The following is a 14,686-nucleotide window of genomic DNA, read 5'->3' on the forward strand; positions in this document are numbered from 1 at the left end:
GCTGCTCACTGCCCTCACTGCAGCCACCTGTGACATCCTGCTCCCATCACCCACTTGTTAGCAAGCAGCACGCAGTGAGGTTGGGGCTCAGCAGTGCTCAGAGGTGTTTGAGGGGCTGATGCCAGCAGCTGGCCACAGAGGTATGCAAGGTACACAGTGGAGCGAGGTGCCTGTGCAGTCAGGGGAGAACAGAGAAGCACAGAGATGCTTTTCCCCTAGGCCATCACCACTGTGCCTGCCATGCTAATAATGAACACAGCTGTGCCACAGGCATGGGGTGTGGGCCTGCCCTGAGCAGAACTCTGACTGCTGATTGCAATAGGGAGGGTGGGCAGTAATGCTGACCCAATTTCTGCAGTCCTGCAGAAGTCTCAAGTCTGGCTGTAACAAAAGAGAATTTTCCCCAAGTAAGGAGCTGCCATCTGCCTCTGAACACCAGCGATGTGATCTCACTTTCAGAGCCACCCCTCCAGCATAAATATGCTTTAAATTTAGTAAAAATCAAAATAGTGGAAACAAATATAAGAGATAAGGGGAGAGAGAAGAAAGAAAACAAACAGCGTGTATCAAAAACGAAGATGGCTTTGACACAAAAGTGCCATTTTCCACACTGCACCCCTCACTTGGCTGTCAGCAGCGGTGGAGCCGCGCAGCCCCAGCCGGATGCTGCTGGTGTAGGGGCTGGTAGCTGCTGGATTTCATTAAGCTGCCCTAAGGCACTGTACTCCTTCTGATCCCAGCTATTAGGGCTGGCTCAAGGCACTCCAAGGGCACAGGGCTGCGGCTGAGCTGTGGGCCCTTCAGCAGCCATGTGCTGATCCCCAGCTCTCCCCTTTTCAGCCAGCCTGCCCACCTTCTCCTTCCTTCCTGCACCTCTCCTGACTCCTGCTGTGCATCAGCCCCTCGTTGCAGAGCCAACAAACTTTGCTAGGAGCCCTGAGCTGTGGCGTGGGTTAAGCAGTAATTCCATAGAAGGACAGTAGCTCTCAGCTACAGGTTGCTAATCTAATCAGATAACACATGCACAGGTGTTATAGCTGGAAGTCCTCCTTGGGCTCAGCAGCTGGATTCCTGAAAGAAAAACTTGACCCTTTGAAATGGTAGTGAGATCATCCATTGGGTTATAGGAAGTGTCTCCATTCCCACGGTGCTTCTGAATCAGCACATGCCCCTGCTGAAAGGAGGTGCTTCCTCCTCCAGCAGCAGAGCAGCCCTGAGCACAGCACCTCCAACAGCTTCCACCTGACCCCACACCTTTGCAGAATATCTCAGAAATCCTCAGGAGATGTGTAAAGGAGCCAACAGGCCAGGATATAGGGAATAGCTGGTTGGGATTTTCATAGAAGGGCTTTCAGGGTGGGATATTTATGATATGAAGAATACAGCAACATTGTTCAGCACTGATCAGTCAGTTGAGCAGACACGGCCTCACAAATTTGTGTTTGGTTTGGGATTTGGGCAATGCTGTGGTAATCTGGCATATGCCACACTTCCTTTCCCATCTCTGTTTCTTAAAATTATAATAGAAAGCAAATAACAATAATTCCATTTCTCCATTTGCATTGTTTGAGCAGAGTCTAGGAACCAGAAAACAAAATAAATGGTAAAAACATGCAAATCCTCACATTATGAATATGTAGAACACAAAGCACCAGGGGTTCAGCAGCCCTGAGCCCTGCTGTCAATGTGCACGAGTGCACTCCGGAGTGCTGAGCTTCCACTTCCCCACTTCACTCCAATACCAGCATCTGAGATGCTGAAGATGGTTCCAAGAGGAACAGCATTGGGATAAACACACGTAGAGTAAGGAGAAACAAAGAATCTTTGGTGGAACTGGGGAAGAGGAGACAGAAAGCAAGCGGCTCATTCAGAAAAGAAAAGCGTGTTTAAGAAGAAATGGGCAAATGTCAGGTTCTCCCATCCCAGCTTCTGGGAGATGGACACTTCTAAGGAGAACTGCTTGTGTTCACTCCGGATTTGGAAAGGAGCTGCTAACTTCAAGAGTCTAAACTGTGGGGTGTTCATTGGGGCACCTCTCAGGCTGAAAGGGCTCTGACAAGATTTTTCTGTTCTTACATTTACGATCCAAATGTGAAAGCAGTTCCAGAAACCAGAAGCTGCTGTACAGGAAAAGACGCTGCGTGGCACTGAGTAGAGGGATTATACGGAGGAATAAAAATGTGAGCAAGCAGTGGGATTTTCCTCTCTGCTTAAGACCCAGAGCTCTAGGAAAGTAGATCTGCTGTGAAAATCGGAGCTGCAGATTTCAAACAAAAGCAGCTTTCTGCAAAAACACCTCTCTCAGCGCTTGGCATCATTGATGTGTAGCAGAACTCTCTGTGTCAGGGGAAGAGGGTTTGTTTCTTGGAGAGGATGACGCCTTCCCTCCTTGTGGACCACCAAAACCAGGCGGGAGCATCAGGTTGGCCCTGCTCAGTGACACCATGGTATCAATATTGAGAACAGTGTGAGGTTCTGCCTCCCACCCCCCTCACCAGGGCCTGCTATGCTATGCTGCCATCGTGGGAGCTGGCGTGGAGAATGTCATAGAATCAAAGAATGATTTGGGTTGGAAAGGACCCCTAGGATCATCAAGCTCCACCCCCCTGCCCCATGCAGGGCCACCAACTTCCATATCTAATACTAGACCAGGCTGCCCAGGGCCCCCATCCAACCGGGCCTTGAACAGCTCCAGGGATGGGGCATCCACAACCTCTCTGGGCAGCTGTTCCACCACCTCACCGCTCTCTGGGGACACAGGGTATTGATGCCCATGGCACAGCCAGCTCTTACAGAGGGGCATCACCTTCTTGGCACAGCGAGATGGCCTTTCTCAAAGCACGCAAAGAGGGGAACGTGGGCAGCTTGACAAATAAACTCAAGGCTCAAGCAATGATTTTTAAACTATCCCCAAGAAGATGGACAAGGCTCGCTCCTATTACATATCAGCGAAAAAATGTTCAAGTCAGCAAAAGCTTGGCTTCAGTTTGCCATTGCATTGGAGCCTGGGCATCTTCCTCACACACAGCGTTTTTCACCACGGGGGGTTTTAAGCAAAGGCACGAGATGTATTCCTGAATGCACCTATTTTGCTAAAGCTGAAAATAAACGCACACTTCTACATCCTGTTTTTTCTCTCCAAACAAAAATAGCCAGGACAGACACAATGTGTGCCCAAAAGCTCACGTTTATACCAGCGAGAACAAGTGCAGCACTCAGCACCTCTGCGAAGGCTCATTAAAGGAGTTATTTCTCCCCACAGGACTTGTCAATCTGATTCCACAGACAAGGCAAGTAATTATTAGGATATTTATGCTAATTTTATTTTCTGACCGCAAACTAACCCCTGGAGTTACAGCCCTCCAAAACACACTGTGTGATCTGGCAGCGCTTCAAGCCCTGCTGACTTACCTCCCGTAATTAGTGCCCTTACCTCAGTGGGTCCACTCAGTCCTGTACCCTGGCGCTCTGCAAAACCCCAGGTGCTTATTTTTAATGAGTACAACCATGAAGAAAATATATTCGTGACACAAGTTGTGAAGAGAAGCACCAGCAACTCGTGGAAGTGCAGGCTGTACGTATGCTGGCGGCTGGAGTGAGATCGAGCGGATCTACCCATCCCCTCACTCCCTGTTCATCACTCTGCGTACAAAGCAGTTTCATTTATGGAGGTGGCTCTCTGTAGTAACTATTTGTTAGAGCATACCACGTAGCAGCATGAGCAGAAGAGCCATAGCTTAAATATTTTGCCCAAAGCAAAAACCTCTTCTATTACTGATGTGTGTGGTTTCTTATAACTGCCTGTGGATGAAATTATATTCTTGAGGGCTATTAAATGAGATGTCTCAAGTCAGCCTCATTCAACTGAGAAATATCTTCTTTCTAATGAGAAAAGCCAAGAAGAGCAGCAAACTTTCTGATAGAAGCCTGTTAGGTGTACAGTTCACATAAAATATTTCATTCTCCAAGTCCCATCACCTGGGACTGCTTATTTTGGCTTACTCCAAATTGCTGACCTCGGCTCCAGCTCACCAGCAGCCCCATTCTCAAATAGACAGCAGGCACAGCAGAAGGTAGGAGCAACTCCTTGGGAGTAAATAAAGGAGGGGCATCGCTTTGGCCAGCACGGAACCCCCCAGGGCGTCCTGCAGCCCCATCACCCCACATGAAATCCTAGCCTAGATCTAGAAAACTCCAGGCATTCCAGGCCTTACAAACGCTCACATTGGGCTGAAGTTCTTCTTGCAAATAGTAGGCTTTTTACCCTTAGGAAGTCCTAAGTGTTTCTCAGTTCTCAGCTGGAGTGTAGGGTAGAGACACAGCTGGGATGGATCTGACTTGTTCATCAGGAGAAAACTCAAGTAATTCATTGGGCAGCAGCCATATGAGATCCCTTATGCATGGTCAGCATGTTTCTTTGGCCCTTTTGTCACAGCTGCCCAAATTGATCCCTGCAACCCCAAGAGTCAAATGGGAACATGCTGATATAAAGCAATAAAACACCATCTGCAAGCATGCAGGCATGTATGAAATACTGAAATGTGAATAAGGCAAAAAATATCTTTTGAGAAGCTAGCCCAATAGCCTCCAGGAAAACATTCTTGAGTTTCAAGCAAAGCAGCCTTGGACTCACCTATTTCTAGTGTAGTGATCTCAACTGCAATCACATTGGACACCCACAGGATCTTCAACATTACCAGCATGAACAACAGTGATGAAGTATATAAAAATTTACATGTGTCTATACTTATATATATATGTATATATACTATATATACACAAGCAAATCAAATACTGAAATGAAAACTGTACTTGTCTGCATTTTTCTCCTGCAAATTCAGACAGGCCAGAAGGAATCGCTCGTCCACACTGAGTACCTCTCAAGACTGTGAAATGGTTTGTGCTGCTGTTGTCAAAAAGCCAGAATTGGCCTCAAAGACAGAGAAAAGGAGGAGTAAATATGTGAAACTGTGCATTCAGTTCCTACGCTGAGGTTCAGGACAAGCTCGCTGCTATAGAGGTCAATGCCATCTGAAGCTGGTTGAATAGCAAAGTACACAAACAAATATAAAAATATTTTCTTGAAGTTGAATAGCACTGGTTCAGCAGCCTGCTGATGCTGCTCCTGCTCGTGGGGCTTCCCCAGACAGGTGAGCTTTGTGAAACTCTAAATACGTACTGTGCTCTTGAGGTGGTACAAAGGCCTTTCCAGTGAAAACTGTAATCCAGAATATGTCATTTGCTCTTTGTTAACTGTCTCTGTGGCGTAACTGACACCAAAAAAAGGACACCTCATAGGTCACTATTTAAATGAGGGAGAGGAAGATGGGAAAATGAGAAGCATTCCCATGTACGATTTTTCATCTTTAATAGAAATGGTTTACATCATTTTAAATTAGATTACAAATAGCTTTTACTCTGTGTCTCTATGATAATTGCAAGACTCTTTTCTCAGCACAGTCAGCTGCCTGATTACTGGAACACATCATTTTTGGCTGTCTTCAATATCTAACCTCAAGTGAAAAAGCAGTGCAGTTGTGCCATTCCTTTGGAGACTACTCATGATTGAGCAGTAAGTGATCATGTCCTAAGAGCACCAAGGCCTGGACACATTTCAGGCCATCCAGACAAAATGATGAACCTTGCATTTAAAGAGCATGTGCAGCCCACTTAGCACGTTCATCTTTCTTTCTCCCTGTAAACACACATCAGAAGGGAGAATCATTGACTGGCACAGTGGCTTCATCGCAAGAATTATGATCTCAGGCTGAGATCCTCATCTCTCCTCATCCCTAAAATAGCTTATATTTAACCTAGCTGCTTGGAAGGAACTAAACATTAATCTGAAGGAGTTGGGAGAAGTACTGGACGCATTGCTGCCACTGAAGTTAGAAAATACAAGCAGAAAAAAACAACTTGTTACAAATCCAGAATTACTTGATCCCAGTTCTAGACCCAATGGAGTCTAGTGGTGTTTCATTCTTTTAAATTCACTTTCTTGTTTAGGAAAAGAAAAGCTGGGAAACTGAATGAAAAGCATAGCCTAAAAATAGAGAGGGTGCATAGGATGAAGCAAAAAATTCAGGGAAGGCAACATCTCTCCAAATGAGAAAGCTGCAGAGGAGTTGCAAGGCATCTCTCCTCTTTGTATTGGAATGGTGATCAAAGAGTGCTGTGCATTTCTTCCCAGAAGAAATATTCGTATGTTGTTGGTTTTGCTTTCCTGCAGAAAAACGACTGTGAGAGCTCTGACTGCTGTAGCAGCAGCAAAATTCAACCACCTCCACGTGCTCAGCCCCGACCAGCAGGGCCTGTGCAGGGCCAGCCATGGGAACCAAAACACATACAAAGAGCTCAGTAACATTGTTTGATAGAGCAAATTCTCAGCTACAAAATGCTATTTTTCAGCACAGTCACTACCATTAGCGATGCATTTTCACCAGAGGTGAACCACCACCTGAGCTGGGAACTGTGCCTCTTCCGTGGCAGCCAACCAGAGCCCTTACACCAAGGCCTCTCCGAGCCACAAGGTTCAACCTCCATCCCACCTGTAACAGGCAGATTCTTTTTGTAATTTTAGCTTCTATATGAGAAACAGATTTACTCCTGTGTGCTCAAAATACCATTTGAAATAGAGAAAAAATAGTTCTCTGGAGAGATAGATGCACACGCATCCATACAAATACAAATTCGCATTGCAACATCAAATAGGAGTGTGGCATCTAGATTAAGTGCATAAATATAGTGGTATTTTGTGCTTGCTTGGTTTTTAAACAGCATAAGAGCAAATTCCCTCCAGCTCCAGCATAGATATTCTGTAAGAGGCTGTTCTACATCTGCAAGAAACAGTAAACTGAAGAGAACAAGATGATTTCGTATTTTACTTTAAAGCCAAGTAGAACATAAAGCGAGTATTTCTCTCAGAAGAGCTTTCTTGGTTTTAACTTATTCACTACAGTAAAACAAAGGAGAAATAGATAAAGTTCTGCATTCTGTGGGAGCTTGTGTACTCAGGCCAACTCCCCCAGAGCCCTGCGCTGGCAGGGAGCATCTCTGTAACCAGGAAGAGCAAAACAGGAGGTTTGCAAGGCTTTCACCAGAGGAAAGAGCAGTGCAGGCATTCTGCACACTCTCGCAGCCTCGCAGCATTTGTTTGCTGTACTTACTTGAAGAACTGAAAGAAATGGGGCTTAAAGGAAACCCCATGTGATAACTTTGCTTGCGCGGTCAGTAACGGCGTTTCCATCCTGGCATTTCCGTCTCCCATATACAAAAGCAAGACAGTTCTGATGTGTGAGCGCCAGTGAGGTATAAGAAAGGTTTCTAAAGCAAAATGGCCTGACTTGTCTTACTGAGACATACATTTAACACTAGCAACAAAACCCAACACCCCCAGGGGATCAGTGAAGCAGCTGTACTTATCCTTTCCCTTCCTTCTGCTGTAACTCTGACCCCAGTGTCACCAAACAGAGCTGTAGTTGATAGGAAGCCATTGCAGAGCCAGAGACCTTTTGAGGTTGCAGGAAAGAGCTCTCCAGTGCTCCTGCTTGCAGGCAGGCAAACACTGCGTTCAGAATCCAGAAGTGCAGCCAACTCAAACTATAGATACCACCCAGCAACAAATGCTGGAACAAACAACAAACCAGACCCATGCCTGCATCCGAATCCCCCACTGCTTGCAGCCTGCCTGCTCAGCACCTCCAGGTGCTTTCATTCACCCAGAGTTGCCCTCCAAGGACCCCTTCCTTCCCACCCATTTCCTTTCTGGCTCACGCTGCTGCACACACCTTCCCACCCAGAGCTGCACACACTTACATTGGCTTCTATGCCTATGCTGAGTTCTGCTTTGTTCAGAGCCCCACTGGGGGAAATCAGTACCACGATCGCACACGAAGCCGCTAGAAACAGTGTCATTAACCAGAGCATCCCATAACCAGAATGCCAGCAACAGACACGCATCTCACCTCTGCTTCAAAAGGCCACCCTGGAACTCTGTTCTGCCCACGAGGCTGGGGATACTCCAAGGTGCCGCTGTGCTCCAGCAGTAGAACGAAGGGAAGGAATCAGCAAAGACAGAGGCTGGCATTGTGCTGCTGCCTCCCAAAGGGAGCAGCGTCTCCGGGGGCACCACCATGCACACCGCCACCGCCAGCTGCACGGGATGAAGGCACTGATGACAAAATTCCTTCCTAAACATTCAATTTGCTGCTATTAGGTTCATAAGATCCATCATTGCTCCCCTGATACTGCTGCCATAATTATCTGGAAACCTATCCATAGCTCCAGGTCAGGAATTTCAACTGCAAGTAGGATGAATTGGAGGTAAAAAGAATGAGTAAACGAGGACATTTTGCTGTCTCTTACAAAACCCCTGCCTTCCTTACAATGGGATGAGTGGCTGCTCCAGCAGCTGGCACACCTGCAGCACAGCAGCTCCAGTTACTTATATTTCCCAGTGAAAATTTTCCTTAGATTCACAGGCAGGGAGAGGCTTCCTCTATGCAAAGACCTGCTTGCTCTACACAGTGCCTAACCTTAGCAGCCATCATCCATGGATTTTCCTGTGAGCATTTTATCAGTTTTAGATATTAGCAACCTTAATCAGAAAGCAACAAAACAGCTAAGAAAGCCTCTGTCTCCCCATCTGACACAGATCTAGAAATGCTAGCTGACAGGCTCTGGCTCTGGCCTCTATTTAGCGAGCATCACATTGTAGCACAGCAATCATTTTTCTCCTGTTCTCTGTAAAGGGGGAAGTGAAGTCACCATCATTCTCTCAACAACGTGAGAGATTAAGGAGTTCATTTCCAAATTGCTGCAATAAAACACAATTGGCAGGCAGGAGGAGAATGAGAATTAAAAAAAAAAAAAAAAAAAAAAAAGAGCGTAAGAGGAGCAGGAAGAAGGAGCAAATGGCACTTAGAAGCAAGGCATGGCACTTGCCTACCTGAACTGCACAGAGGGCTGAGGAGGGGGAGTGTGACATCCCTCCCCTTTCACACCCCGACAGCTCCTTCTCACTGCCTCAGTCAGTCTATAAATAAAAGTGTCCTGTCATCATCTTCTCTGATCCACCCCCTCTGCTCTCCTTCAGGCTGGTTCTGCCTTCCCTGTGCTCAGCCTTCAGGATCACCCCTTTGAGCCAGAGATGTCCTGGGAGGCCTGGAAGCCACTGACTGAATGTGCAATATTGGAGAGGTGCTCAGGTGAGGCTTAGCACATCCTCAGAACAGAGCACGGCTGTGCCCTGCTTTCAGGTGGGGTGCAACCTGCCCCAAGGGTTCAGTTAAGCACTAGCATCTCCATCCAGCTTCATCTTCTCCTTTTTCCTTTTTCTTTCCTTCTTAAAACACAAAGCAAAACAAATCCCAGTGTTTATGTAGGCACAGTGTGAATGTATGTACATTTGATCTACGTTCCCCCTTGCCTCATCTTCAAACTCCAGATTTTTATCAGGAACAGAAGAAAAACGTTCTTCCTGAGGCACATGTGATTCAGCCCCATGCTCTTGCCTAACCCTAGAAGGGAGCTTCCCTCATTGCTGCAAGAAGCAGGGTCACTTGGTACCACTTGGATGCAGGTCTGGCTGTCAAGCTTCTAGTCCTTCAAAACACAACAATATTGGGGAAATGGCAAGAGACAAAGACTAATGTGCCTCCCTTTGTCCCCATTTGCCTTCTAATTTGCTATCTCGCCCATGCAGAATACAAACCCTTCTGGGCAAAGGCTCTTTGTTCCCACACAGTGCAGTAACACAATGGGACCCGAACATGCCTACAGAAGTTGCCCTGATATATTTGTATTACCCAGTATGTCATCCTGAGGTTGCTGACATTTGTATTTCTGTTTTTAACATGAGAATCCAGAAAAGTGCCCATAAAAGAGTAGAACCACCTCAGAATGCATTTTAAAACCGTTTTCCATTTCACACATCCCCATCTTCCTTGGGCACGGAGAGCTCAAGGGAGGTGAGATAAGAAGCAGAGCCCTTCAGGTTCCATTCCCTCCCAACAGACACCAAACAATTTAACTCCCTTCTTTTCTAGATGGCTGCATCTGCCCGGCACAGGCTTGATTTATATCAGGCACTGCAGCACTGTGCTCAGGAGCTTGCTAACCTTCCAAAAAACCCTTTAGTGCGTCAGCTCTATCCATACACATATCTGTGTTTCTTTCTTTAGACCTTTCTTTTTCTCCCTTGTGAGAATGCAGTACTTTTGGCACAGACTGAAACTATTATTCCAGTTACTGTGGGCAAATGAGTGCAATGGACAACATGAATAACACATACCAAGTATGTCACTGAGTCAGAGGGCTCTGAGGACACACTGGAGATGCCTCTGCTGGCTCCCACAGAAGCACTCAGCAGTTGGTACAGGGTCTAAAATTTCACTTTTCATCACTTAGAGCTCTGAATACTGAAGAATACTGAAGAAGTTGGAAACCACATGTTGTGTTATGGTTTGTGTGCCGGGACAAAGAATGGAGGAGCTCCTGAACCCCATGCAAGTCTACACTGGTACACAAAGCTTCCTGGAGATGCAGGTTACATAAAAACCAAGTGACAAAAAAATGAGTCATCCCTTCTTTGCACTTTTGCAATTTGCTGGAGGATGTGGTTCTGGGGTTTATTTATAAAGAGATAGAAATGCGTTTCAGTTGAAAGCACTTTGCTCTATGCCCTCGTGCCCATGTCTCACACTTGTAATAGTTTGCCACTGAAGTACCCACAGCAGAGGTGAAATGGTCAGGATAGTAGCTTGGGGTCTAGGAAAAGGATGTTTGACTTCTTGTAGTTCTTCCCTCCGCAGACAAGATGAATTTTGGCTTAGATACATAAAGGTGTTTGGATCCTTGTTCTACGGAAGTGCCTAATTCTTCTTACATAGGAGCTACAAATATGAACTCCTCTTCCAATATGGAATCGACTATTTGAGCTCCACACAAATAATTAAAGGCACGAGGACCACGTGTGTAAGTTAAAACACGCGGGTTTCCCCCATGACCCCTCTCCTACAGTGAGCTGCGCTCCTGGATCCCAATCCTCCTTCCAGAGGGATTAGCAGGGATTGACTGCAGGCAGGCTGGCAGCTTCTGAGCAGGGATTGTCGCCTGTCTCTGTGCCCATGCATTCCTGTGGTGACCGCTGCTGGGCAATGAACTCTTCAGTATTGATCCTAATGACCCGGAATGAAGTATGAGCTCACCAAAGGCAAAGTTCAATGGTTTGGGATGAAAACAAGAAATTTGGGTTAGATGTAAGGAAGAAACTCTTTACTCAGGGAAGGGTGAGTCCCTGGCACTGCTACCCAGAGCTGTGGGTGCCCCATCCCTGGAGCTGCCCGAGGCCACGGGTGGGCCCTGGGCAGCCTGAGCTGGGGGGGGGCAGCAGGGCTGGATGGGTTTTAAGGTCCCTGCTGGCCTAAGGCATTCTGTGAGCCTATCAAAATTTGCTAATGAAAGATGGTGGAAATCTCAGGGAAAAAACCACGAGATCTCATAGATCTGCTGGAGGGAAGAGAAATGGGATTATTTCATGTGCAGTTATAAATACTGGAGCTCACAGACAGCACTATTTTATGGCTCTTTGGTTAAACACACCACAGCATCACCAGACCTGAGCTGAGTTCGCACGGCATGACATTACAATGATGGCACACAAGAGGAGGGGGATGCTCCCAGTGCTAAGCACAGTCCTGGAGAATCCTTACTCACACAGTCACACTGCCATTAACTTTCCAATTAAAAGAATCTCTTCTCTCCCTTGCTCAGCATTTTACTGAGAGCATCAGACCTGCCCTGTGCAAACCAGAGTGCTAAAGCTTCAACTGAGGCAGTCGCATCCCCCTGCTGCCGAGCTCCTTCACTGACACGTGTCACTGCTCTTGCACTGTTATTCACTGTGTGTTGTCCTGGATTCCAATTTCTGTGTGTTTGAGTGCCAATTTGAATGCATTAATAGCCATTTTCATATATTTTCTACTGAAATTGAAAGTATTTTTTGTGTTGCCTTGAATTAGAAATGAGGATACATGAATCCTAAATAGTGTCAGGGCGATACTTTCCTCTACAAATGGAGTTCTTCATAGGAGCACAGACATCTTTCTAAACAGCACTATTTTTCTAAAGCAAACGCATATGACCTCCAGCAGCCTTGCTCTTCCACCAAAATTTGGTTGCAGAGCACTTTTGTAACAGTCGTATCTCGGAAAGCTGTCATCCTGTCACATCAGGGACTATGGTCCATATCTCCATAAATCATTCTGACACCAGCTGACAAGAAATGTCCTTTTCGTTATTATTATTTCTATATTTTTAGAGAACAGAACAGCTATCTGTCCTTTTGAACGAATACACTTTGAAATTTTGTGTCCGGCCTGAGTTTCTACAGATAATCCATATGAAAACAGCCCAACCCTAAGTTTGTGACAGTGCCATGTAGCCTTCAGACACTGACCTTCCTACTGCACACCCAGCACGCTGCCCCTGGCCTGAGTGAAGGGCTGCAGGGGTCACCATACCTCATGGCTTCTAGAAAAGCTTCCAAGTGTTTTGCTCTGCAGGAGCAGGGCAATGGCATTTGCCATTGAGCCAACACTCTGGCCCTGACACTCACTGCTACGGGTCCCGGTTTTACGTACCTACAACATACTCTAATGTCAGGTAACCTCTCCCGACTTCAAAGAACAGCTGTTCTCTTGGTGGAACCCACTCCACCTCCAGACAGACCCATCCAGGCCCAGCACTGACTGCTGTATGCATCCCAAAGCCAGCCCACATGGGCGTGCAAAGCCCCGGGTCAAGCGAGTCCTGGGGATTTGGATCTGCGTAATGAAGAAGAGGATTGGACCCATGTGATACCAGCATCTGCTTTAGACACTTTCACAAGAGGCACATTGGATTTGCTTTATCCCTTCAAAATGTCACCAGGAAGACATCTCTAAGAAAATAGGAAAGTGTCTGCGTGCTGTTTCAGTGTGATTACACCATTATACAAGTACTGTAAAACATTACTATACCACGCCTAGCACTGACTATGGAAATCAGGGAAGAAGTGTCAATATGCTACACATCCAACACAAAAATGATCCCTCAGGCAGAAATACAGACGTAACTGCAATAATAATATAGTGTCTGGCTGCCTCTGTGCTGATGGAAATTGGGGGAAATTAACTAAAGAGAAAGAAAATGAACTAAAGAGCTATTTGCAGTCAAAGAACAAGGGAAATCTGATGAGATACAGTCACTCTGCCAGGGGAGGCAGCACCCGTGTTGTAATGATGTGATACTATCACATCAGTTAGCAATTTCTATGAGATAAGCTTTGCTGCAAGGAAACAGGGCCACAAAACGGAGCAGCAGCACCGGGCTTCTATGAGCATCAGGGCAGCTGAAGTCACAGTGTAAATCCCTGATCAGATGGAGCTTGAGAGGAGGCAGAAAGTATCTCATGCTGAAAGATCAAACTAAGGTATGTGGTCAGATCCTCAACTAATTTAGCAGAGCTGTGTCTAAATCCATCTATTTCTATGGCCCAGGAACTGCTTGCTGCCCAGTTCTACAGAGATGGTTTTGGGCTGAATGCTCAGTGTTTGTCAGTGCTGCAGTCCCCCAGTGTGGTTGTAAAGAGGTTATTACAACATGTCATCATATTAAGCCATCTGAACTTTAACCTTTTGCCTTTTTCACTTCACACAATGGATTTATCAGAGTGGTGTATTCAAATGCAATAGATGCTGTGCGACATCATCAGTTTGTTCATTTAGCAAAGGGCAGTGCCTGAAGGATATGCACACATGGGCTAATTCCAAGCTCCTAACTGCACTCACCTGGCAGGGCCTCATGTTGCTCAGCCTCAGCAGAAAGCCCCACACGCTCACAGCAAAGCTCTGAAAGGGTGAACAAGTTCATACTGGTGGCAGCTCATTCCAGGAGTGCCACTACTTTCCCAGCCATTACTGCATGCTACTCCTCACCCTCATTATCTCCTGCATTAGACACCTGTCAAAGTCCATCCCATTTTGAGGGAAGAGAATAAATAACTGAATGCTCACCATGCCTGCTTGCTTTGTTGCTTCCTTTCTTTCTTGCACTTGGCAGCTCTGTCATTTTTGATTTGCCATTGCCAACCGTTCTCTCTGCTGGCATAATGTTACATTTTGGGAGGATAGGAAAATTAATAGAAAAGCACTCATACTGAATGCTGCACTGGGATGATATTAGGAACACCTAATTGACTTGTTAATGAATGCCTCGTGCAACAAAATCATTTTGGTTCCAACTTCTTAATCTGTGATTCTCTGTTAAAAAAAAAAAAAGGATAGCAACAGTCACCAGTTCAGTTAAGTGCAAAAGAAGGATGGTAGGCAACTCAGAAATAGGCAGAGGCTCTTAGGGACATGGCTAGTCAAAGAAGGGCCTCACCTACCCAAAGTGCCCATCCCCTTCATCCCCTTGGGGTAGGGCAGATGGAGGCAGCTCCTCACCACGCCATGTGTCTGCCAGGCTGCAGGTAGGCTGCAGTGTGCAGCCCGAGCTGTCTGCCATCAGGGTGCCCCACACTGCAGCTGTTACATCTTTCAGCTCCACTTCACTTAAATTTAGTCCCTGTTTGGACTTGGCTGCTGCCACCCCAGTGGTGTTCACTATGCTGGATCACAGGGCTGAAGCCAATGAGAGGGAGTTC

The sequence above is a fragment of the Tympanuchus pallidicinctus genome, unplaced genomic scaffold (genome assembly GCF_026119805.1).
Source record: "Tympanuchus pallidicinctus isolate F22 unplaced genomic scaffold, pur_lepc_1.0 scaffold17, whole genome shotgun sequence".
NCBI lineage: Eukaryota > Metazoa > Chordata > Aves > Galliformes > Phasianidae > Tympanuchus > Tympanuchus pallidicinctus.